This window comes from Cololabis saira, chromosome 13 (assembly GCF_033807715.1).
Source record: "Cololabis saira isolate AMF1-May2022 chromosome 13, fColSai1.1, whole genome shotgun sequence".
Taxonomy (NCBI): domain Eukaryota; kingdom Metazoa; phylum Chordata; class Actinopteri; order Beloniformes; family Belonidae; genus Cololabis; species Cololabis saira.
The window spans coordinates 26,160,249-26,184,675 of NC_084599.1; positions in this window are offsets into that span (position 1 = coordinate 26,160,249).

Sequence of the window (24,427 nt, forward strand, 5' to 3'; positions counted from 1 at the left end):
TAGAGGAGGTGGAAAACAGGTTTTTTCCACCGCTAATGTAGCAGCAGATGACACGACACACAGAGCCGCTGCTTTGTCTCCAAGCTCAGGTCGCTCGCGAGGAGGACTCTTCCCAACCCGCTAGTCGTTCTGCGGTTCTTTCACATTTTTGTTATGACACACACCATTTGTGAAAACAAGTACCTCCGGGGCACACCCTCATAACTGCGCAAGATTTCTGTCAAATTGGGACATTCTTATGTTGCAGCAGATGAACAGAAATATACGCAACAATTAACCAAATAAACGAAAAAATAGTTCAATAAAGTAGTTCACAAAAAAGCGAACTTAAAATTACAAGAAATAGTTTAAGACGGAGTACAAAGTAAAATAAGCAAAAGCGAGCAGAGTTAAACAAGCAGCCATCATGAATAGTAGACTTGTTTCCAGGCACAGTGTTGGTGTGTTCAGATAATTGGTTAAGTGTGCCATGCCAAGGAGATGAAAAAACAAAAAGAAAGAAAGACCAACATACACATGCAGCTTAAAAAGATGACCATTAAGAAAGGAGAGCATTAGCGGCATTGAATTACATCATTGTATGTATGCGTATCCTGTGAAAATGCAGTCTAAGGTAAGAATAAGATACTTTAAGACCCATACTTGAGTTCAAAAGTAATACAAGCCACTGAAGCAGGTGAGGGGGGAATTCCTCCCAGTTATGAAAACTGAACTTCAGACCCTGAACATCCATAGCCAGTGCCAATGTTAATCTAATAAAGCATGCAAGTCACGTCAGTCTGGCCTCCGTTGACGGAAGCTTGTGAAAGAATAAACAAAGAATGAATAACAGGAAAAATCAGACTGTCTTTAGTTAAATGTACTGTGAGTTTCACAAGGCATAAAGGTTTTGCTATGTACCGTACATGTATGCGTGGGATGAACGGCCTAGAAACCACCACCACTGCTCCGCTTCTCCCCTCCTCCATCATCCTTCCCTCTTTTATTCCCCAGCCTTTCCCTAAAGTGTCTTCTGCTGCTGCTGTGTGTCTGCAGCACCTTGGTAATGTGCTGGAAAACTGAGGGAACCCCCTCAAAGAGGGCCTTTCTGTGTGTGTGCCGGTCCTGTTGGAAGTGATTAAAAAAGGATTTTCGGTGGGAGGGCTGTGATTGTTATCACTACGTTTGATTTATCACCCCGATCCCATGAGGTGGGCGCCCTGTTGCTGCTGTAAGAAAACCATAAACTCCAGGTCCACGTGGAACCCAGAGAACATCTGCCAGGCTGGAAACACATGTAGCACCAACACTTGTTACTAACTACTAAAGGAAAAACATATCCCAGAGAGAACCTTCCATGGCTCCCACTTTATATTTAACGCTATGTCTGTGGGAGTCATATCTGACAGAATGAAGACCGATCCCTGTCCAAACAACACATTGCTATAAGCATACAAATATGCTAAAGCTGTCATGACTGAACCATGAGTAAACTGGTCAGGGTTTTCTAGCATGTCCTCCTCTTCATGGATGTAAATAAGCTGAACTAAACATTAGAAGCATTTATTTTATCACTGGACATCACAACCTCCCGCTATGAGCTCATTAATCAACATAAAATGCTGTGCTTTCACAATATTACCCATCTTGCTGCTTTTTTTTAATGAACGGTAAAGGACCTGGATTGATAAAGTGCTTTTCCAAAGTGTTTTTTTATTTAATCATAAGCAATCCTTTTTTTTTGTATCTAAACATAGAAAGTCTGATGAGCCTATTGGGGGCATTGTGGGGTTTAGGATCATGTCAAAGGGCATTTCATCATGTGCACTGGGGAAGTCTTCAACCGAACAAATGACCTTCCCATTGACTGACTCGTCCAATGTCTTTTCGTACAAGTTGAAGAGACGGAACAGGAAAACGCTTTTGAATCAGTTGCAAAGCCAGTGACCGAGACTCTTACCTTTTATTACAGGATACATTATAACGACAACATTCTAAGCTTTTAAAGGATTTTCTAAGATGTAAAATTATATTTGTTACACTGGAGGATTTACATCAGTGTAACTAATACCTTGTCTTGCCGGTTGAACTGCGTGTGAATCAGGTCCATCTCCCGGCTCCCATGCAGGCGTTAGGACCCACAAAGAGCAAGCTGGAATTTTTTTTTTCTTTCTTCAGGAATGTTATTATTTTTTTTCATTAAAGATGTGCAAAGAGAGAAATGATATATGATGTTTTGCCTGCGAAAGCCCTTTTCCTCCGAGAGTCCAACCATAACACAGCTTTTACATGACGCTCACTAACATATGGAGGCTTAGCCTGACAAAGTCAATTAATGGACTTGTGTGCGGGTCTGATGATACTACCAGACCAGTGTGTTAGGGGCTTGTGGTCAGAGAGGCAATCAAAGACTGGACCAAGAACAACATCCTTGTCCCTGTGAATACCGACATTTCCTGATAAACGTCTAGCACGAACTCAAGACTTCTCAGTTAAGAAGTGTGGCTTTGACCCAAAACAATGATTAATAATAAAGAGGATAATGCTGAAAATACGTGCATTTTATTTACAAAAAGCTTCACACTTTGAGTTCTCTTCCATTTGCACTTTTTTCTTTTTTAAACATTACTTCGTCATGTGTCAAAGGTTTAGAGATACATATGGACTGGTTTGTTCTGCAGGATATAAATGATCACATGCTGGATTACACATGCATCATATTATGACACTATGAGAATTGGATCTTTGTACCGCAGCATATCTGCTTATGTCTGTAAAATGCTCCATGTGTATTTAAAAAAATTGGAGCTCTGGGAAATAGGAGGATTATAACCTGGACAGTGTTATGGTAGGATATGGGGTCAAGCGGGGAGATATGGGCACATTAGCGAAGCACGTTTCCCCCCCTGGAGTGGTGCTGGTGTAGGGCTGCATGGAATATTAATGTACGTTACTCAGAGCAAAAGGGAGAGTGGAGGTGGAGAAGGTCAAATGCTCCTTGCAGCCAACTGGAAACCAAAACAGTATTTTAGATTAAAAGAGGGATAATATTGTGATCAAGCAGAATAACCTCGGGAGTCCTTGAGGAGAGACCTTTTCACTTTCAGACCGGCTTTATTTGTTTCTGTCACCATGAATTATCTTAGGTGTGGGCTTTTCTCTCTGATCAGATGGGACAAGTGAATAACATTATAAGAATGACAAACCATATGAGAGAAAAAGAGAAGAGGCTTTTCTTGCCCTTCTGTTTAATAGAAGAAGTCAATTATTGAAAGTGAATCGACTATAAATGCAATGGCTAAGAGTTATGTGCAGATACTGATGTTATTTATTGAGGTGTTTGGGGTCATTTGCTAGCATCTATCTAATAATGGGGGAGAACTACTCTGTTGATATGGATATTTAATTCCACATGCAGCCTATTACACGTTCAGGAAATTAAAACAAAGCTCATGGAGCCAAAGGCCGTCACCTAATTCTTAGTGGAAAACAGCTCATTTTTCATGTCTGCTCCTCTAATGTTGTTCTGGGACTTTATGTGGGTGTAGCAACGCGGAACAATGTGTCTTTACATATTTCTCCCCTTCACATACGTGTATATGTGTGCATTTGTTGGGTGTTTGCAGACCAAGCAACTGGACTAGCCGGCTTTCTAAAACCACATAATGACAGCACCCAGTGAAGTCAGAGTAAACAGTGAGTCAGTCCTCATTATCACTCCTGTGTGCTTTCGGCTTTATTTCACTCGTTCACAAAGCTTCCTGCTGTTTTTCCGTAAATAATCGGGTGACATGTCTCTGTCTTGACATTCAGTTACAGCCTGGCACTGTGGGCTCAAGCCCAGAGCCTCTAAACACAAAGTAGCTTCCCAGAGCTTAAAAACGGACTCCCTCAACTGATTTGTAGGAATACAGTGTTTCAAGTTTGCAGATTTTTGGGTGTGATTTTCTTTCAGCAGTAGATTGTGCGCAGCTCTGCTGAAATATGTCAGCTGCTGACCAGGATCATTTTCACCTGACACCATCAAATCGTGATTTCTCCATATTTATATCGAGCCTGACACATTATCAGTGTAACATACTACTTTCTGAATAAAGTACTTGAGCAGGTGGAGATGTTTAATTCTGGACCAGTAAACAGAAAATGTATATAGCAGCTTTATCTGCATTTGACACTCAAGTAATCTGCTCTTGTGAATGCGGCGGGGTCAGATTTGTTTGACATTTGTTGAGAAAAAAAAAGAACGAAAGAAAATAGTACACCAACTGTCATCACATTTAAAATATTACTAAACTCTAATCGGCAGCTGCCCTGTTGAATAAGTGGAAACGATTTATAAACACTCATATGTTTCTCAAATCTGTTGTAATTTTGGCACAAAGAAGTGTTTCCATATACAGCCCTGTCACTCACTGAACTGCGTTTCTGTCCACTCGCCACAGAAAACCTGAAGCGAAGTGAAGGCGTTGCTTAGCAGAAGCTACGTATTGATACTTTTCCATTAACTGGTGGGGGTATTTCAACACAACTGTGTATTGCCACGCCTGAAGGGGGCCACATGCACGTTCATGAATTACACTCATGTGGACAAAGCTATTGAATTTCTCCAGCATATGTAATGTCAGCGCAATACTTTATTAAAATTGAAGAACAAGCTATGATGTCGGATTTTGACATCAGAGCCTTTTAAAAGAAAATGTTAAACTAAAAAAAAACTATTTACATCACCACTCTGCTGCTGCATACTTTAATCCGGTCTGGTCTAAAGCTTTTTTTATTTAATTACTTTATTTTTACATAGATTGTTTATACAACTAACCCCTGTGACCCTAAATTGGAATAAGTGGGAATAGATAGTTTACTACATCAAGACTTCTTTCTTCTTCTTTTCGGGAATCCATTCAGCCCAAGAACTGTAAAACATCGTTTGAGGAGGCAACATAGGACATTTGCATATCTGGGCATTTCAGGTTTCACCTCAAAAACTGAAGACAAGAAGAAGAGTTGAAGAAGAGTTTACCAATCAACATGGCTTTCTGAAAACTGAGAAGAGAGTTGAAGTACATTTTATAGTGAATAAGTTCATATGCTTGTTTAAAAAAAGACAAGAGTTCCGTTGTGGCTGCAGAGCGGCGGTATGAAGACTTGAAAGACAGCAACAAAACTGAATCTGACAGCTAGAGCCACAGGCCTATGAGCCGATGAGTGGATGGATGTGTGTTTTACAAAAAAGAAAAAATCTCCTTCAAATGTTACTGATTGACGTTCCCCGTGTATTTTTTGTATTTCACTAACTGTAGGCAACTGTACCCTAATTGTATCCAACTATTTGTCAATGGTTGGCAGACAAGCTAAAAACATTCAGGGACCAGGATGGTTCACGTATGTGTGTGATCAGATTCGGCTTCATCGGAGTCTTCCAGTACTTCATAGCTCAGCCGCAAGAAACTCAGCCAACTTCAGTTTTTTTCTCCTCCTACAATTATATATACCGGTAATCCCATCCGCCGTAACATTTCCTCTAAATCGCTTGATTTTCCAAAAGCCACTTTCCGTCAGTTTAATCTAATCATTCTCTTCTAAATATGTGTAAAACATCACTTGTGTGCCTAATGAGCAAGTTAATAGGTTGTTGCAACTAAACAGGCCATTTTACAAGTTTTACATACACTGAACATTGACACTGTTGATAAACTAAAATTCTTATCAATGTCAGTCAATGGCGCCTGGCCATTTAACAGTTTTTATTGGATCGCAGATGTCAGCATGATATAATGATCTAATCTCACCACACACAATCATTCTCTAGCAAAGACATAACTACTCTTTTCTTCCTTTTCTCTTTTTTACAGCATGTGTGACACAGCCACAAACTCTTTTTATCACCATCTCCGATCACTTTGGCTTTAGTCTCGATCCTTCTCATTAGCCAGCACTGGTAAAACAAGGATTCAGTAAAAAATACAGAGCATCATTAAACACTGTAAACTGTACTCTTGGACTGGCAAAAGAGTCCTATAAAAGGACTGGAAGAGTGCCAGGGAACCTCTTTAATTCCTCCAACTGCAGGTGTGAGCTCCTGCAACAAATCAGCCATGCCGTACGTCTGTTTGCAAAAGACGACAACGTTAAGGCCCTATAAAGAGCTTGAAATGTTTGGTGAACAAAGGCAGATGTTCTTTATTCAGATATATGAGACTTGTTAGAAATAGATTAGCGGTTCTAATTCACTTTTTCAAACTATGACATGAGGAGAAGGTACATTTAGTTTAAAAACACGAATCGGAGCGAAGAAACATTGAAAGAAAAATACAGACAAAATGAAAACCTCAAAAACCATGAAAAGAGCCAAAATTATTAAAATAAGTAGTGCAGCATTGAATCATGAATATTAAAACACAATACAAATACATTAAAAAAGCATTAATAAAGAAAGAAACTCTTAACTTGTAGTAATAAAGTTAATCTTTGCTTTTAAAATAATAAAATTACCAATCCAAAAAAATGGAGCAGTGTTAGGTGAAAATGTTTAACGTTGGTAAATACTCTCTTTGTGTGCACTTTTAGCTGATGTGATTGGACCACATTGGAAGTCAGGAAACTGAACCAGAGTGTTTAACTTGGAAGGTTGAGGTGCTACGAGACTGCCAGAGCGCTGAGAGAACCAACTCCCCTCACCCAGCGTACCATAAATTCTCACCCTCTTCGGTCCCTTGCATGCTCTAAAGCCTTATCCATTTTCCACATTTCACTTGAGATGACATTCTCAGTACAGAACTGTTGCTTAATTGGAAAGCTGTGCATGTGTGATCTCAAAGTGCAGCGCGAGACACTGGACAACAGAGCGGGAGAGCGGTGTGGACAGCGGTTGCCTTGGTGTCGGTAGAATGAAGTCAGCTCCTGAGAGTGCATGCTCAGGCCTGTCATTCGTCCATTTCACATTATTTTTATTTTCATTTAAGAGGGGGCACAGTAAAACTTGAGGTGCCTCTTACCCTTCAGAACTCTTTATTTCAGGCTTATTACCTAAATCACTGGAGCTATGCTAGAAAAACAGGACACCCCGTAAAAGCCTGAAAATGGCCTCCTGTTTTAACATACTCATGGGGAACTGAATCAGACACTTTGTGAAAAGACCACTTGTGTTGGACCGAAGGACAATGAAATGAGACAGGCAAATTTCAGGAGCATTTTATTGTCCTTCTATTCAGCCTGGTAAGGCCACTTTGACTCAGGGGGTACATATACCATGACCTGTGTCCCGGGACAAAACAAAAGCTAGCTGTAGTTACCTCTTATTTTCAAAATGTGACATTGTCTTACTGCAACATGGCTGAGGTGTGGGGTTAGGACTGTAAAGTATGTATGGAAGCCTTGGATATCTTTAACTCAACCTTCCATTTTGTTGATTGACAAGTCGACCAAACTTTGCCCTTTTCATCTCGTTATCAGAGTGATTAAAGGGAGTATGGAGAGGAAGTAGGTGAGGAAGACAAGAGGACAAAGAAAAATAAAAGTATATTAGGACAGTCAATATGACATCATGGAGGTTGAAGGACAGCCTGTTGGTAAAATAATACAATCTAGTAAAGTGCTTCACAGATTTATCACATTACTCCACCAGTGTATGTTGGTGTTTGAAAAACATATAATAGGCTTTTTCTTTTTTTATGTTTTGTATAGACAAAGTCTGCAATTGGTCTGGAAACTCTACCAGAGGAAAATAAAAGCAAATAAAAATCTATTCCGAACTTTAAAAAAGATAAAAATACAAACAGGATGTTTGAATTAATTACATCCAGCAGTGAAACTGTAGAATAGAACCAGCTAAATACCACAGCCTCGCTGTCCTCTTTGAAGCATGAAGGAGAAAAAGTAGTGGCTGCTAAAACAAGGGCAAATAAAAGTGAAAGACATCCAAACATCTTGCAGCAGACTTCCACTGGGAGACAACTCGGATTAACAAGTAAACCACTGCTACTAGTGAACATAACAAAACTGACCGTCTCCCTCCAGGGAGATTATTGTTCCATTTGACATCTGGTGCCTCATTGTTTGCAGTAAATGGCTCTAATAAGTGTATGCTGGTTTGTGTGCTTTATTTAATATTGGCCATTACTGGAAATTTCCATGACTGGGAAGACACAGCTGGAACATTTCTGCGGTGCGCATTTGTGATTTCACTTTCAAGCTGTTTGGTTGAAGTAAACTCAGTTCTGTTCACCATAGTAGTGCGGTTCAGTTACACTGTCGTGATAACTAAAATAGGTAGAGTTAGTCACAAATAGCACCATTTTGAAATAAAGTTAGTTTTTGATGTTTCACTCTTCTCTGACCTCTTTATTATCCGACAATCACATGATCTTACTTGAGAACAGATCTCTTACCATGTGATAATCACTAATTTCTTACAGTAAACACATACGGACATAAAGGTATATAAAGTTGGTGCGCTAAAATTCTTCCAGAGTCTATAAAATAATACGTTTAGCATATTTTAAAGCATCTATTTGTAAGCTCTATAAGCTCTTTTTGTAACCTTTGATTGAGATCTGACTGTCTTAAATGTTCCAACTGAAATATCTGTAACAATTGGCTTTTTTAACTCCTGACTAACATTATGAAGTTTCCTCTGTTGTCACGTTTCCATGACCACCATAAATGCGAAAAACCTATAAATCGCAAGGAGAAATCTGTAGCCTAATGGAAATGCTTTTATTGAAGAAAAAAATAAGGCCAAATATTACAAAGATATTTTTATGCTTTCAGAACGTGGTTTTTCAGACATGTCAATAACCCAGTTTTATGCAAAAGCATTATGGAAACACGTGCACGTCTCCTGCAGCACTGAATGTGACATAGTTGGTCAATCTAAAGTCATCCAAAAATATAGCTGCCAGCTGTTTTGGGCCTCATTAATACAATGTAGTTGTGACATAATACTACTGGATTATTATACTAAATAACATATGGCCTTTGCCTTTGAATAACCATTTGAATGATCATCCACTGCCTTCTACGTCTGTTGACTGTTTTTGCAAGAGCGGTAGCAGCAAGTTGCAATTTGTCCAAAACTAAAGATGTTTATGTCCATCTTCTTGGAAATCGAGAGCTTCTGAGGAGAGTTATGCTCATAAAAAGAGAAACTGTTCAAATGAACCTACCCCCCCACCCCCCACCACCTCCCTTCAAAGTTCTAGCAAGAAAATCAGCCTGTCAGCTTGGTAAAACACACAAACCTTCATCCATTTTTTAATGATATGACCTTTTGCTCTCTCTATGTTCATCAGATAGCCCTAACTGTCTGCTTTACAGTTTAGCTATCGCCTCTTTCATCTCTGCTGTCTGACCTTTTGTTTGTGGTTCTGACACCAGCTTGCTTGGAGATTAATTTCCAGAGGGGCACATCAGTTGGACCATGATTGTGAATAAAGAAACAACAAAAAGCTGTGAGGATTGTTTCAAAACTAACAAGAATTACTAAATGCAGCTTAACTGACGGAGCATTTGAAATGTATTCAATAAGAAGAAGGATGTGGCATAATGTTATAGGCCTACCACATTTAATGTGTTAAACTATAGGGATATGTTCAGACTGTTAGCCAAAATCCATTTTCATCTGGATTGTATTTGCATAATTCTTTTTAACAGTCTGAACAGCCAAAAACCACATGAAATGCCATTTTTCCTAAAGAGCTTTAAACCACGTAGCATGCAGATGGCTTCAAATGTGATACCAATTGGATTTGCATGGGTGCATTTCAGTGTGAATTGTCTGGTTGCTCAAATAGGATTTTAAATAGTGTTTGGTGTTATTCACAATATGACACAAACATGTCACAGAGATTCTTCTGTAAGCTAGCCTTGGCTATCCACTAGCTAACAGCTAACCCGCCTGTCCGGCTGGGCTACACAAACTGACAGAGACGGCTGCTATCTTGTAACGTAGTAAATTTGGATCACGGCTCCATGTCCAAGCCTTCTTGCCACCCTCCATTTTTTTATGCAATAGCATAGCATAGCAACCACGTGGATTAGGGAACATCGGCAACAACAGATTTGCTCTGATCACATGTAAACTGTCGGGGTGAAAGATTGGAATCAGATTGGATATGGCTGCCTGAACATAGACTAAAACAATGTGGTTCTTTTTTGAAAAATAAAAACTTTTTTTTTTACCTTTACTTCATAATTTGTTCCTATTCTTAATCTCATGCGGAAAATCTACAAAATGCAGGGTTTTTTTAAAACAACATGCCTAACCATACCATTCATTTGGTCATGCCTGGCCTTTGTTCAAAGGCAAGAAGCAGCATAAGATCAAGTTCCTGAGTCCCAGTGCATCAGGCGAGAGGGGAATCTCATTTCATGTGGTAACTATAAAACATGCTCCATGCTCTTGCAACAGTTCTGTTCTGAGCCACAGCCACAGTGCTCCCCTTTAACAAGGAACAATTACAAACTTGTAGCAAATTATGGCTGTGTGCGTTTGGGAGTTGTCGGATGACTGAAGTGGTTTCAGATACTTTCAAAACTGAAGAGATTCTGAAATATAGCTGTATGTCTAGAATAGACAACGGCAGCGGTGTGGAATGCCAACTCAGGAATCCTCAGATAATTGTCAAAGATTTTTTTTTTTATGATTTAACAACAGAAAAGATGGCTGGCATGGAAATATTAATTAACAAATTAGCTGGACTGTCTGGAATCTTTAGTGTGTTTAGCTGGACTTTCATGTAAATCATAGTGTGTACAAAGTCACAGAGGACAATCAAATCATCCAGTCCTTCCATGACTTATCACTTTTTTTCTTCATCTTCTTCTTCTTTTGCCAGCATTTCAAGTGCAGATAATGGATTCAGGCATGAAAAGCATAAGATCAATATTTTTTATTGCCTGTTGAGATTTTTCTAACCACATTAAAGAAACCCTCTGGCATCACATCTTAACCCCTCACAGAGATGATGTGATTTGTTCCCCCTGCGTGCAGTCGCAATCTGCTCGTGGTCACATTTGTTCATCTGCTTAGTGGATGCAGGGGAAGGAGTAGAACATTAATAGATTGCTATTAGATGACGATGGATTCGATTTTCCTCATTTGACTCCCTTACCGTGACTGATCTGGAATCTCGAATCCAAGAAGACACTATAACACACACACTCAGACACACACAAACCCCTGTAGCGTCAAACACACACCTGCAGCCCAAGGGAAACATGCAGGAGATGCCCCGGCTGAGGGACCGTACAGAGCCACTGAGCTTCACAGAGAGCAACTCAAGTGTTGTGCTTTTTTTATATCTCCCTTACCATTTTGCTTCTCTCTCTCTTTTCTTTTTTCTTTCTTTTTTTTTACCAGTTTGGCCAATCCTGTTGTGGCCTGTGATACAGGGTCCCAAGGGCCTGGCGGTGAAATAGTAATGTGGACCATCTGACACCTGTCAAAACAGCCCTGTTAGTTGAGCGTCAAGCCCTGTCAGCTCGCAGAGGAAAGTGCTACGCAGGCTCTCAATTTCCCCCCTTTCCCCTTAAGTCTCTCCACTGTTCCACTCTCTCTCCCTCTGCATCTCCCCTACTTTCACTCTCAAGGCGCTTGCTAATTCCCTCCCCATCTTCTCATTTTCTCACACTCAGACAATCTGCTTTACCCATTTAATGTTGTCTTTTTTTATTTATTTGTTTCTATTAAAACTGCAGCTCTTCGTTCTTATTTGTTGCTTGTTTTCTTATTTTCATCATCATGTCAGTTTATATGAACTGATACTAAAATATAGAAGTGACATTTGTTTTTTTTTTTTTACTATATTTCTCTTAAATACACTGACGATCACAGTAAATACTGGATCAGTCTTGCTTCCCAGGGCACCAAAATTATGCCAATTTTCTCGAGCAAATTGTGTTACAAATTAAGATTTGATGCAATTGCCATGAGAGTAATAGGATTATATGTCATATGAGAGGGAAACATTTTGAACTAAACCATGTTTGACTCCTAATTAAACTTAACCTTAGTCTTTTCTTCCCCCCTTCATTCATTTTCACCCTTCCCATCTCTCATGGTTTACAACACATGTTCTGTTCCTCTGCTATTTCTTTCTCGATAGTCCAGCAGACTCAGAGTGGGTAACACTGAAAGTGGAGCACAAACATCAGGCCCTTTGCCTCAACTGGGAAGCATGTCTTGTCACGGTCTGAGTCAGTTCAGCTCAGCTGAATTACTATCAGCCCCATCTATTTACACTGGATTACAATTGCTTTCCAAATGTGCCACATGTATCACGCAGAGAGGAATTTATTCCGTGTGGTCTCCTCCTCCCCCAGAATCATTTCATGTGATAAAAATGAATGACTGCTAAGGAAAGTTACAAAGCATTGTGGTGGATTTTTATGCAGCAACCAACAAAACAGCTTTGCGGACACATTGTAAATATTCTAAACGCCAGTGAGAGGTTTTGAATGATAAAATGAAACTTGGGATAATTCCTGTGGCAAATAACAAAACCCTGCTACACTAGAACATTGCTATGTAACATTTATTTTATAGATTGTTTTTTCAAAGCAATTTGCCTCTTTGACAAAAATGGTTGTTTCTGATTTTTGCAAAAACAAAAATAAGGAAAAAGAGGTGACCATCATACGTAGAATACACTTGATGACAAAACATAACGTAAAAAAAGCAAGAAAAATGAAAGAGGGCAAGTTTTTTCACCACTATTTCATTTCCTTATTAAAAATATATCCCTGGATGATCTCTGATATCCTGCTTATTAAAAGTCTGTGCTAGAATAGCCACCTAAGAAACCACCACCACTATTTCCTGTGTAAAATCATTAGAATTTATAATGAGTCAGGCAGATAATTCTATGTTCTTTTCGTTTAAAATCATCTTTCCTATAAAAAAATGACTGGGGAGTTAAACCTCACAGACCATTGCCCCAAATCTGGCCGGAAAGACTTTAAGAAATAGGCATTCAGTAATGAAAATATAGTATCCGAAATTATCTTGGAAATTGGAACTGATGTTACTGTTTCTTTCTTTGACTTAGAATGACTTTGGGCAAACATCTGCACTTGACTGGATTCTTCTGTGGCATTGATGATTAATAACATGAGGTATGTTGTGAAGGTTTTTCTGTTTCCAATTGAAGCACTGCCCAAAGCAGCAGCATCTGATACGAATGTATCTATGTTGGTTTGGCATTCCTCTTTTGTGCTGGCTCTGCAGACAATGAGCATCATATAAAGTGATGCTTGCAGGGGCAAGCTGTTCAAGGCCCTGCCACTGTATGATCAATTTGTTGAGAAAAAGATCGAATAAGATCCTTGTTACAGGAAGTACATTTGTTCTCAATGTGGATGATTTTATAACAGATTTTACAACATCCACTGTATTTTTCCACACAGTCTCATCCATAATACATTCAATACAGTCATTCAAGGATAGCAAATGTCCTCAATTAATTCAGAAAGAATGAGTTGCGGGAGGAAGAAAGTAATTGCTTAGGTCAGACACAGTGGGACCTACAGTATATGAGAGGTTTCATGTTGCCTCTTCCCTCTTCACTTCTTCACTCCAATAATGCCACTCAGCTGTTCTATGAGAAGACATTATGTACCGTTCAATAGGATAGTTACATTTAAGTACCTTCATTTTTGTGTCGGGATAATGGACCTTGGCATTGAGATGTACAGTAGGAGGTGATTTGATCCAGTGGATGAGCTGATGGAGTGTGGGACAGGACTGAGTCTTGGCTAGCTCAACTGACAAAGTCATAGCAGAGAGAAATAAACAGCTCCCTGCAAAAGAATGAGGGGTATGTGCAGTTTAAAACATGATTAAAGTTAATGACATTGTATTAGAAGCCCTCTACCGAGAGAGAAGAAAACAACTGACTTTATAGGCAAGAACAAAAAAAAACCAACAGCAGCTAACTATTATTCAGAGAAAACATGGTCAAAAAACGTTATGGTTACTGACACTGATGGGCTAAATTAGGAGCATCCTTTATCTTGAGTCTGTACTAAAATGTAGTATTCAAAGCTTTCTGCTTTTCACATTAGTCTAATTGGGATTATGTCGGAAAGTAACAAAATTATGCTTTGTCAAATAGTGGCACTTTGCTCCGAAAGCAAACCTGTTGAATATCTAAATCTGTGTTTTCTACATATGTACGTTCGCATATCTCGAGATCAACTGGGTTGGTTTCTGGGTTTGGACACCCTCTTCTGTGCTTGATGTAGGGGATGGTCTACTGATGGGAGGAGCTGTACATTAGTGTTGAGCTACAGATGTCTGATAGGAACTGGGCCCCCCTGGAAGTCAGCTACACCTGATCCAGGGCAGAGTAGATGAGGCAACAGGCCAGCGTTATTGGCCCACATGCAATCGTCTAGCAGGTGGCGTTGGAAACTTTCTGGCTTGTTAGACTTGTCACTTGCCGTTGGCCAGATGCAAGCATTTATTATGGTGACTCAGCCACTCATAAACAGCTATTAGTAGGGGATTTTCTTCACCTCAAATTTGGCACTCGGCTTAGCAAGCTGGAGAGGAAATGATGCAGTGGCAAGAGGACAACTCTGCACATCATCGTCAAGCCCCTTTGTGATGACCCCGTTGGGTGAATTGTCCGAAATAACAAGGTTGAAAATAATATGGCTTAGCACAGAACTCAACTCCTCCTAAACCAGTGTCTTCCCTTCTCAGCCAGTCTTCATGATTGTGCCTTCAGGTCCTATCCATGGACACCCACAAAAATGTCCAACCAAGGAACAATCCATGTCAGCAGTTCACATCTTTTTGTCTTAGTTCTCAGCTTTAAAGCAACAGGAAAATGCAATGCATTTTGCTACATTTGCAGTCTTCCCTTCTTCCCCAGCATAAGGTCAAATAGTTTCCAATCCCAGAAATAGTCAACCACTCCACCACAACCCATTACCTGTCAGAGTTTATTTTGATTTCGAATGAAAAGACATATTATTTTCCGACTTAATAATATGATTTCTTGACAGTAACGAGTCGAAGCTTGGAACAAGATTCTCACCTGTTGTGAAAGATATTGACATAGTGAATGTCAGTGATCATGAGAGAGAGGCACATATTGCAGATTATAACTGTTCTTGTCAGTTTACATTGTGGAAAAAGTTACCAACTTATAAAACTAAGCAAACACCTCTTACCACTTATTATTATTCACTCAAACCACATGGGAAATATTTTAAGTTTCACATTTTAAATTGCACATGGGCAGCAATCATTTTACTCTAACAGAGGCAATAATAAGTCACAGCATATGACTTATTTGTATTTATTTATTTTTGGTATTCTTTTATTTATTTGTTTGTAATTGTTAGTGGCCTTAACCACCCCGGTCAGTGCTATAAGCCATATCTCGCAATGCATCACCGAGGTATATTAACCTTTGATGATACATTTTAGTCATATTTTAGAAAGAATTAATATCAGATGGATGATATCCTGGTAATTATGAAATCAGTAAAGAAAAAAACTAACTTCAAAGAGCATCAGTGAAACTCAGCTTTGCTTTTGCATGTGTAAATTTGCATTTTCATTGTTCAGGTGTTAACTCTGCAATCCACTTTAATTGTGATAATAACTATCTAACTGTAGTTATTATCATAATAGTTATGTTTATTGATGTGAATGGTGCTTAGGACCAGAAAAAGGCTCATATAACACTAGTTTTTATGTCTCTCCATTGGTCTCCTTTAGAATTCATTTTAAAGTTCTGTTGCTGACTAATTAAGCTCCGTCAGTTGCAGATCCAGGATTTTACTATCAAGGGACATCATTGCATGCCATCCCAGTTTTTGGCAAGGCGTATACACATTTTAACCACTTACACATTGTTCAAACAATTTATGTAATGTTTAAAAAAAAGAAGGTAAGAGTAAAACTCCTTTCCAGTCTTTTTTTTTTTTTGTGTGCCAAGACAAAATTTTTTTGAAGAATATGGATTAGCATTACATTTAACAAGAGGAAGCAAAATGCAACATTCATGCTGCCAGCATTTATATGTAGACTCCAAAAGGGTGAAAATGGAGGTGCAAATATGGTCCCAGGTGGGTTTGTCTGCAGGCACCATGGTGGCCCTATTTGTATGGGCTGGGAGTGTGATTTACCTGGTGTTTAGGTGGGGCTCAATTGGTTAATTTTCCATTGTGGATCATGTGATACAAAAACTATATGGGACCCACATAATTCCCTTTTCTTCTCCCATTGCCCAGGAAGCAGACTTGTATCCCTGATGGGCCCCTTATATTTGGCCCTCATAGGCTTCTCATCCGGGGGCCCATAACACTGAAACCATATGAGAAACATGTCACTTGCCTACAACAAGCCCAAGCCCACGTTGTACCCAAGGATTGGGCCCACTTTTTATCAGTTTGGCTAACATAAAGCAGCAAAATGAATACCTAGCTGCTGCTTCTTAGTTTAGTATTTGTCAGACTTGAGCTGAGTGACAGCAACCAAGTGACTACCAACAAACTTGTTGACTGTCATAAACGAGTTTTCCTGTATTGTTGTTGAGCATGGAAATGTATTCACCTGATCCGATTAACGTTCTCGGACAGAAAAGATGCACTACGTGACAATTTTTCAAAATGTACATGTAAATGTTACATTTTATTTTTTTAAGATTTGTTGTCTTTAGACCAATTTTTTTTCTACAAATAGAATCTAATTGACTGATTAACAAACCATGACCTCAGTTTATTAAAAAGGTATTTTGATTATACTTTTTTTACACTTGCATTTGATCACCAGTATGTTTTCCAACTGCACATTTTGTTTCGTGCCATGTAAGTAGAGATGTTAATTAACAAGAATTTAATTTTCTTTTTGGAGAATGCTAGGTATTTCTAAATTGCTGCAACTTGCTGGTACAAAAGCCCCAATTTAAAGATGTGCACTTCAGTGTGTTCTGGAAAGAGTTTGAGGCTTTGTTCAAGCGTAGATTTATGTGTGTTATTGGCTTGCTGACTCCAGAAAGATTGCTCCTTTATTATAAATACTTCAAGCTGAACCCACCAGAGAGAAAGAGAGAGCATATTTGTTCTGGAGAGCTGCTCCAACTTTCAGTTGCACAACCAACATTGCTAATTAAGTGCCAGAAAACTTTCGTCTCGGCCCCACTGCAAGGGCTTCATCAATCCACCACTCGACCCTAAGGCTCAGTAGGCGTCGCAGTGCCACTGAAGATCTGTCCAGGGCAATGGAGCATATTGACCATGTCACAGCGGGTCACTGTTTTTACCAAGCTAAGCTTTGCCTCTTTATCTGTCCCTAACATCAGGGTCCGCTGGTCACACAAATTAAGGGGCAATTAAGGCACCGAAACAGCAGAAGGATCAAAGCAGACTACATCAGGAAAAGCCACTGGAGAGTTAAGCAGTTTTCTACAGCAGCAATAGTCTGGTTAATAGAAACTGGACCAATACATTTTTTTTAATGTTAATGTGAAACAAAAGGAATATTGTCTTGAAATAGGGTAGATACTACTGAACCACAGCTACAAGATGTCCCATTGTAGTTGTTCTACAACATAAGTATGACCACATAGTTTGTTTTCTTTTAGTGCAGAAGTATAAGCCATTTCAGTGGGAAGATATTTCAGCTTTTTAACTCGTTACAGATGAGATAGTCAAGGGAGACAAAGGTTTTTTGGAACTTAGACAGCAAAGAGTTTCACTTCTCGGAGGCATCTGTGAGATTCCTGTATCTCTTCTAATTTCCATTAACACAACTGAGAACAAACAGCAGCTTTCATCATCCCTCCATTGTTTCTCCCTGCCTTGTGCGCGGCAGCCACTCATGCCAATCTCAGACCAGTGAAACAATTCCATCAATGAAATGGGCTTCATGGATTAAAATGTAATTTACCTCAGTAAATGGAAATGCGTTCTGTATAAACACACGGGTGGTTATTGAGTTGGGGTTTGGGAGGTGAGAGCTGGCTTTAAACAGAAACAACCAACAGGTCCTTTGATGTTTTCAGATGGGCTCTGCTGCTCCTGGGAGAAATGCGATAGCGTTGGCTAATTTAATTTCACTATGCATGTAACAGTATCTGCCTATGTGCATGTGGACTTGTTTACCTTGGGTGCAAAGAACGGTTTTACGGACCCAAATGTATGAGTATGTGTGTGTTTGTTTTCAAAAGGCTTGTGATTGCATCTATTTATGTGACTGAACTACAGAAAGTTAGTAATATTTCATGTCCCTCCCTCTATTTCTAGTCAGGCGGCCACCTGTCCTGCACCCTCACCCCTACCCCTCCGCAGACACAAATCAAACAAGCCTTTAGTTTGAATGTAAATCTGTTATTTCACTCTACTATGAGAAGAAAACCATCTGTATGTGACACGCTGAGGTCTGTGGCACACCGGTTTCCTGAGCAGCCATGCCTGTCCTGTTTGGATTGTGCATAAATGTATTTCTCAGCGTGCGACATTGCTTAAAAAAAATCATCCCAAGAACCCTCTCTGTGACACCCAGAGACCATATGCTGATATTTGTATACCTAACTCAGCAGATTCAGCCGATGTGAAAGAGTATCCCTTGAGAATGTCTGCATGGGTGCATTTGTCTTTACATGAGTGGGTGTATCTCCTCAGTGGAGGAAACATTTTGTGTCAACGTGTGTGGTATTCACCTAGATTTGTATGCTTTAGACTGCCTCCCTCAGACCCCAGCACGGCACACACATTAATTTGTCCATTGGATACAGTGTGAGCATGCTCATTAGGCTTGGACTGTTACATGAGAGCAATCGGACAGGGTAGGGGTTAGGTTATATATCCACTGGGAGGGTGTGTAAGTGTGACGTTGGGGTTTGCTGAGAATGTTGTTGGCTCTCTGTGTGCAAATCTGTCTGTCTGGGAGCATTTGCCTGTCTGACTACCCCCCTTGTATGTGTGAATATATGCATCCGCGTGTGTGTGTGTGTGTGTGTGTGTGTGTGTGTGTGTGTGTGTGTGTGTGTGTGTGTGTGTGTGTGTGTGTGTGTGTGCGTGTGCGTGTGTGTGTGTGTGCATGTGTGCGTGAAGAAGGAACTTGTGGCGTGTCTGGCCTCCCTGGCGTAGGGAAAGATTTGCATCATTGCTGAGTGGAATGCAGACAAGAAGTCTTCAGAATAATTTGTTGGAAAAACAATTTATGGAAAAATATTATCAGCAAAAATCTCAAACAATTCATCCAGAAAAAAAAACTTGAACACACACGGCATCCACCCAGTTAGGGGTCCATTAAGGCTTAGTAGAATGCTAAAATAGTAAATAGAACAGGAAGAAATTATATATAATATTGCTTCGAAGAGGCTTTTTTTCAAATATGGAGGTATTAATCAAATAGTGTATCTATGAAGCTAAAGAAAAACACAATTACAGTACAAAAACATAATTTTTAACCAGCTCTTGGTTTTAAGGAGTGGAGTAAGCCGTTTGACATGACTTTTTTGAATTCCGTATTACAGCACTGCTCTACCTGGTTCCAAGGTTCCAAGACAACAAATGCACCATAAAATGACATTGGGTGAAGATGATTATGGGAAAACAGGAACATTCTGGCTTGATTTGAGTCTGTGATGTCACAATACCCAGAAAATATGAATGAATGAGTCAAATAATCTAAAACATTGTGACAGGGTTATATTTTGTTGGGGTTTTTTGTTGGTAGACACTTAAAAAACCTTAATTCAGATATGCACTCAAACACAGAAAAGGTTGTTTTTTGTTTTTTTTTGTAATTTGTCCACTCTTAATAATAATGGAAATACCAGGTCAATCTACCACATATAAATACACAACTAGGGTTGCAAAATTCCGGGAATTTTCAAAGTTGGAAACTTTCCATGGGAATTAACGGGAATATATGGGAATTAACGGGAATTAACGGGAATAAATAAGAAATTTACAGAATTGAAGGTTGGCCCTTAACAGGGAACTTAAATATAGTTGGGGTAAATATATTGTAGCATAGTCTTGGCTAAAACAACCAGATTTAATGCAAGTACACTCCTCAATCACATGCACACAGCACATTGCTTACTGCAGGGCTATTGAGGCCACGCCCCCTACAGGCACTGTGCATTCCTCCATCACATGCACACAGCTTACTGAAGGGCTATTGAGGCCACACCCCCTACATGCACTGTGCATTCCTCCATCACATGCACAGGTGATTTCTTGAAGCCTGGAGGCCACACATTTGAGCTCAAAGCACAAGACTATTGAAGCCACACATTTGAGCCCACGGACTATATAAAGTCAAGTAAGTTTTGATAATATTATGGGGTAAATATATTTGATCTATAATGGTATTAATGTTTAACTTGCATTACTTTTTGATTGGGTGGGGGAGTGGGGTGAGTTAGTATTTACTCAACATTCATGTTTTTGTTGTTCATTAAAATAATTGTTCATACAAGAATAAAAACTAAAGTTCTACTCAAATAAATCTGTTGAAATGTCATGTTTTTGTATTATCTTGCATGGATATCTGCTTATGACAAAATAAATATTTACATTTGTTTGGATATGATACAGTTTGTTTAAATTACCCCCAATTTCCAGTTAATTCCCATAAATTCCCATAATTCCCATGGAAAGTTTCCAATTTGGAATATTTCCAAAATTCCCCAGCTTAACTTCCCATGGAAAGTTTCCGGAAAGTTTACGGAAATTTTCCACCCCTTTGCAACCCTATACACAACATTATCTGCTTAATTTTAATTTGACATTTGGTGATTGTTAATTAAACGCAGTGGTATTGAGGGAGATTAACCTCCTATTTGAGTTGCTTACAGCTTAGAAGACATATATGTTGGTCAGTTCAGTCCTCTAACCCAATACTAATACTTAACTGAGGCTTGACCACAACTCTGCACCTCCATCATAAATTAACACTTGATGACGTGCAAACCCCCATTCTTCATTAGGAAGGACGTGACACAACCAAGTAATGACAAGCCTTCAGACACCGTCTAACCTGAACCAGACACCGACGGTGTAAATATACTCAGGTAGCAGGTTGGGATGAAAGGTTTCTATGTGTTACCACTTGTGTCATGATGTTGACATATTGCCTGCTTAACATAGTGGGTGTTCGATACTATTAGTGGGAAGAAAAAAATAATCTGATAAACTGGCTACTCAGAGCGAGCAACATCTTTCCTCTATATTTGGTCTCTATTGAAACTTGAAAAGGGGACTCAATGAGGATGTCATGTCTAAATAAAGTTACAAACAGCATGGGTGTCCCGACTGTGTGCAATCTTGCCGTGATAATACCCAGACTTCTTTTTATCTGCACCCAGTGCCTGACTATTTAGCAGCAGGAGGGACGTCTGTGAAACGCTGCCGGTGGTAACTCTTAAGTATGTACAAGGATGCTGACATAAACGACTCTGTCTGGATGCAGAGCTTAAAATAAAACTCTTAATAAAGATGTCTTAAGTGAGAGATTGCTAAGGTGGAGTTGGAGGAAAGGAGTAAAGGGACCATGCTGGCCTCTTACATGGGGGTGGGGCTCAGTCTTGTAGAGAACCTACCGAGGAGTAGCTTGTTACATGAAAGGTAGCCATCACGGAGTGTAAGAGGATCCACCCTAACTTATATCGCCACCGCAGATCTATCTATCTCACTGACAGGATGGTGGCGTCGAGTGCCAGGGGGTGTGACGCCGCTGACAGTGGAGTGTGCCCTACTCGCACACACACACGTACACTTATTACATGAGCCTCAAGATGCCCCCACCTCCACCTCACATCTGGAGAGGGTCAAACTTGATCTGTGTCCACAGCTTGGGGGGTCACAGCAGGAACGACTGGTGGAGGCCCTTTCACTTAAGCTGATCCCGTCTGCGCAACCCTGTGGCACTTAAATGTGGGGTCAAGATCGTAAAACTTCAGAATGTACAGTTGCTGGGGCTACAGGGGATCTATGGGGCCTCCGGCCTATTTGTATCCACTGGTGGCTCAACACCGATGGACTGGGTGTTTGTGTGCATGCTTTCATCGTATGTGTCACAGTTTATGCTATAATATAGGGGGCAGGGGGGGGGGGGGTGGCCTTGATTTCCTGCACTTGATCATGCAACTATAAATGTTTATTTGTAAAGAAGTATAGATATTGTGTGTAAAGGTTTCTGCGTGTGGGTGGTGAAGATGGGAGCTTTAAGAGCAGCTGGGACCTCGAATCTCAGCTGACCATGTCTCCCACATTCATCACTGTCAAGTCATTGCATGCATGTGTGACTGTTTGAGTTTCTCCTGTAATGAAAATTCCACATGTGGCCCATCAGACATGGTTGATGTTTGCTGTCTTCACTGATCATCTTGGTCATGCAACACATGCAGAAACCCTCGGGAGAAAATATACAGATAAACAAACAGACGAATGCCTTCTCAACTCCGCCTTCTGAGGGGAGATACAATGACTCTCTTCGGATATATTTTAATGTAATATAAAAGTGCATTCTTAAAAAAGATTTTCTTGTCCTTTTTTGTAAAGGCTTTACTTTTAAACAGAAAAATATGGGTATTTGCAAGAAGCATCGTCAAAACATCTTTCCAGAGACCATTTCAAAGACATCAAAATGTGTTTGTCAATATTTCTTCATTAATGGGCAATCAATGCGGTTGCAAGGGGATCACTTCACTGCAAGATGCTTCCCATTGAACTCCGAATCGACTACAGCAAATAACCAGTGCATGACAAAAAAAAACTTTTTGAAAGTCAGTTTTAAAATTGGCTTTGTGTTTTGGTATTCTTCTGTTTTGCCCCCTGTATTTTATTATTTTTTAAACCTTTTTTCTCACTCTCTTCTCTGCATTGTGTTGGCAGTGGATGGTGACGATGGGATGGATCTTTAATGGATTTGTCTCGGGCAGCACAATGGGAGGAGGAATCGTTGTTAACATTATAACATATTGATCGCTTCAACTCCATTTCCCAAGGCTCCGTCGCACAGGAGCCATTACTCACAGCAGTAACTCCCACACATGCATGTATCCCCATCTCACTGGTGGCCCTGATAGTACATATCTACATGAGTTCATCACTGTTTTTTTTTCCTCATGACCCCTCCAAGCTCCTATGTACCAATCCTTTCTGGAAATTAGTTTAATTGTATTTTATTTACTTTAAAATGCAGCCTGTACAAGGTCATGATCCTGCAAAAATGGATTAACTACATACTTCCAGCCCTTAAAGATGGTGAGCCGTTTGTTAATGCTGATGAAGTCTTATGCAGTGAGGTGTGGTAGTCATGTTTACCAGCCAGCATAACACTGAGTCAAAGCTTCAGGATTCATAGAGAAAGTTCTGCATTCAAGTTACGATCCAACTATTCAAAACAAGCACTTCCCTTCTCAGAAAACTTTGCAATATTATTGCCTGGGTCAGTGCATCCTGACTGTGCACACATTTTGTGCCTACATGAATGAACACAATGATACAAATATAAAGTCCCGGTCATTAAAATGTCTCTGAAAGCTGAACACTACTTTCTTCCTGCATGTGATAGAAAATGAAGGGCTGAATTAGCCGGTGTCCACGCTTGTCTTGCCTGGTCTGCGTATGCAACCCAGTTGAAAGTAGTTAAAAAAATAATCCAACAAATCAAATATATAAGTTTTAAATGAGATGTTCTTCATTAAATCTGCACTATTGTCGCTTATTTTTAATGATGTACTTTTGTTTGTCTGATCTCTTATGTATGTATGCTGTTAGAACAGACATGGTGCCGTTGTCTCAGGCTGAAGTAAGTTAAGCATGTTATGCACCGACTGGACATAGATATTATTTGATAAGTGTCAATACTGGACATAAAAAGGAGAAAAAAATAATGCCATTGTGACCTTCCACTGACATCACCGTGAGCAATATGTATCCTCTCCTGACCAGCTAAAACTCGATTTGACGGTCTCTTTTTTTGCTACGCAGCCAGGGTAACAGGCATGAGGGGGAACAGTGAACACTGTACAGCTTTCTTCATTTAACTTTTTCCAATATTTACTCCATCTGGGTATCGAGTGTGCTGTATGCGTGGCGCTCTTTGTCTGTGCTGCTGACAAGGATGTTGAGGCACAGAAAATGTCAAAGATCTAAGATTGTGACAAAAGGAAAGTTTTACATAAACAGGCCTGATTGGACGTTGGGCCATGGAAGTGAAACAGCTTCAATGTCCCTCAGCTCTGAAAGGATTGACATTTTTTTCTTCCAGAGTATATTCTGTAATTTTATCTAGCAGCAGCAGGTGTTGCGTTCTATCTCCAAGTTTAAAAGACAACTAAAAAATAATCTTTTACTAACCTATATATAATTTAAAATGCTTCTTCATGGACTGCTGGGATGTATGTGTGTGACTGTATGTGTATGTAATGTTAAGTATGTATGTTAAGTGTTTTTTTGTGTACTTGTATGCATT